A 3203-nucleotide genomic window follows, 5' to 3' on the forward strand; every position below is an offset into this window, starting at 1 on the left:
CTATAGGAATTAAGAAAGTCGGACTCTGGAGGAGATTGATTCGTTTCTTCCAGCACAATGCAGTATGGAGTATGGACACTCCCGCCCAAAGGGTTAGTTCTGGCCCTGTGATTTTACATCCCTCAATTTATTTGGTAGACCATTAGAGAAGGCAGTTCCGAACTCATTGGCATTCAGTTCAGTTCTGACGTTATCCAACATGTTTATATGAGATGTTTTTAGTTTCTGTGAGCCTCTCTTTACTCAGGTGGTAGCCGTAGCCGTCTTACCTTTTCAATCGAGGACTCAACAGTTGGTATTCATCTGACTTCAGTGCTAACCAACGCCGTCATACCGAAAGATGCAGTTGATGTTTTCTGCTTCGGTGCTAGCGTTGATCGTCATACCGATAATGTCAGGTCTGCTTTTGCCTTTGTTTCTTTTTCAAAACTTTTCATATAATATTTTTGATTCCTGCATATGCCTTTACTTCGGTGGTGGCCGCAGCCGTCTTACCGTTTCAAGCTATCAGGGTTTGTTGGACTGTTCGGTGGTAGCCGAGCGGTCTTACCGAGTTGAGAATTATTCTTCGGTGATAGCTTGGCCGTCATACCGAAGGTGTCAGGTGATAGTTTTTTTTTTCTTGTACTGCCTTAAAGATTGGTCTGGGGTATGATTGTTTATTGGGATGAGAGGTTGATTTTATGTTGAACTTGAAGATATGTCCTTTTGGACTTTTATTGGGCTTTCATCGATTGCATGTGCTAGGTGCTTTTAGTCTATTTGTTTATTTTCTTGATTTTTTGCTTCTTAACCAATGGTATATCTGATTTATTTATTTATTTATTTTATTTACTTTAACAAACTAAAAAGACCATTTTTTCCTTTCGTTTTCTTTTTTTTCCTAGATTCTGCAATTTAACTCTTCTACCATCTCCTCCAAAATCGCAAGTGCTTCCCCATCCCTTAGAATTTCCATTTTTTTCTTACTGTATTCATGTCCAAATTTCATTTTTAATTTATCGCGGTAATTCCTAGTTATTTCGCATTTTTCTAAATAATGTTCGAAGGAGTCCGCCTCCTCTCCACAAGTACATATCCTATTTTGCCTAATTCTGAACCTCTGGAGGTAATGTGGAAACCGGCCATGGCCTGTCATGAATTGTGAACTATTATGATTGGCCAAGAATAAGGTTGGAATTTCAGTAATATTTTTGATCCAATCCTTAATATAGCTTTTATAGAAGTTGGGTTCTTGACTCCATTGAGTATTCCATTTTATATATATTTGTTTATATAACTGACTATTAATAAACTTTTTGGATATGGGTATATCTGTTTCTTCCCCGTATCGAATGGCTTTTTTAGCTAGTTCGTCTGCATATTCATTTCCAATGTTTCCACTGTGACCTATTATAAACGTTAATATTATTTTATGGTTCTTGTTTACTTTTCTAATTGTTTCTTTAATTTTGTATATATATGGATTTAAGTTGTCTGGATTTGTAATTCCTTGTAATGTTGATAGACTATCTGTTAAAATTTGATAGCTAGCTGAGTTATTCTGGGAAGTTATATATTCTAATGCTTTTGTAATAGCTACTGCTTCTGCTTCAAAATTATTACTATAATTTGGCAAGGAGTATTGCTTAGTGTCTATTATTTTTTGTGATTTTATGACTACAAAAGCTGATCCAGCTCCGTATTCATTAGAGGAGCCATCTGTAAAAATATCATATTCGGCATCTTTAGTTGGATTCTTATTAAAACTGAATTTATATTTGTGAGTGGGATGAGTTCCCATTTATCAATCTTGTATGTTATTGTGGTACGATCGAATACTTTATTGTTCCAAAGAAATTCTTTTCCATTGTTGATAATATTGTGCATTTCTATTTCCTTTTCTATTTTTAAATGAACCGGCGGCAAATTCGCTAAAACGTTTAATGCATTATTGGATACAGTCTTATACGCCTTTGTTATTGATAATAAGGGTTTTCTTTGTATTGATTTTAATCTTTTAAGAAGAATGTTGGTGCATTTGTACCATACTGGTGCTGCGTATGTTATTATTCTTTCAGTTCCTCTTACATATATTTCGCAAAGTTGTTTATTTTTAATTCCTCTGTTATTGCCTGTAAAGTTATTTAAACCAATTGTTAGGTTAGTTACCTTCTCTTATAAAATCTAAATGTGGTATGAAGGAAAGTTTTTCGTCTATTATTAGTACCAATATTTTCATTTGTTGAACCATTTTGATTTTTTCATTTCCTAACTTGAGTATTGGAGGACTTTTTGAATACTTTCCTTTTAATATCATGAATTCCGTTTTAGCCGTATTGAATTCAATGTTTTTCTGTTTACCCCATTCATGTATTATGTTTAAAGTTTCGGTTGCTTTATCTTGAAGATTTCTTTTGGATGTTCCTTTTATTATAGTGATTAAATCGTCCGCAAATGCTTGGACATAAGTTTTTGCTGGATACTTTTTTACGAGAATATCACTCATCATTACTGTCCAAAATAATGGACTTAAAGGGGATCCTTGTGGTGATCCTTTCTTTAAATTGTATGTTTTTTCTATGTCTCCATTTTTATATAATATTCTTCGATTCGTCATTACAGCTCTAATTAATTTTATTAGGTTATTTGGACATTCGTTTTCTTCTAGATATTTTAAAATTTCATCATTATAGATAGTATTAAATGCATTTTTAATATCTATTGATATTAATAATGCTACTTCTTTGTCCAAAATGGCTTGATCTAACTTTTTCTTTATATTTTCTAATGCTTGTGTTGTTGAAGTTGCATGTTTAAAACCATATTGGTTTATAAGGAATAGTCCTTTCTTGTTTAGAAAATAGTATAGGCGGTCTTTAAGTAGTTTCTCTAGAATTTTGCCAAATATTGAATTTATTGCTATTGGTCGAAAATCTGACGGAGTAAGTTGGTTTTTCTTTTTTGGAATTAATACTATTTTCGATATTTTCCAACTTGTTGGAAAGTGTCCTGTCTTCAAGCTGCTGTTGAAAATATTTACAAAGAATGTACTCGTGTTTTGATAAATAAATTGAATAATTTCGGTTGTTAAATTATCTGGTCCTGGGGAAACATCTTTCTTCAAATTTCTAACAACCGATGCTACCTCCTGTTGAGTAAATTCCACATCGTCATCCTCGTTGTTATATATTTCAACTACTTGGGCGTTTGACGCTTCTGTC

This window comes from Dermacentor variabilis, unplaced genomic scaffold (genome assembly GCF_050947875.1).
Source record: "Dermacentor variabilis isolate Ectoservices unplaced genomic scaffold, ASM5094787v1 scaffold_14, whole genome shotgun sequence".
Classification (NCBI taxonomy): domain Eukaryota; kingdom Metazoa; phylum Arthropoda; class Arachnida; order Ixodida; family Ixodidae; genus Dermacentor; species Dermacentor variabilis.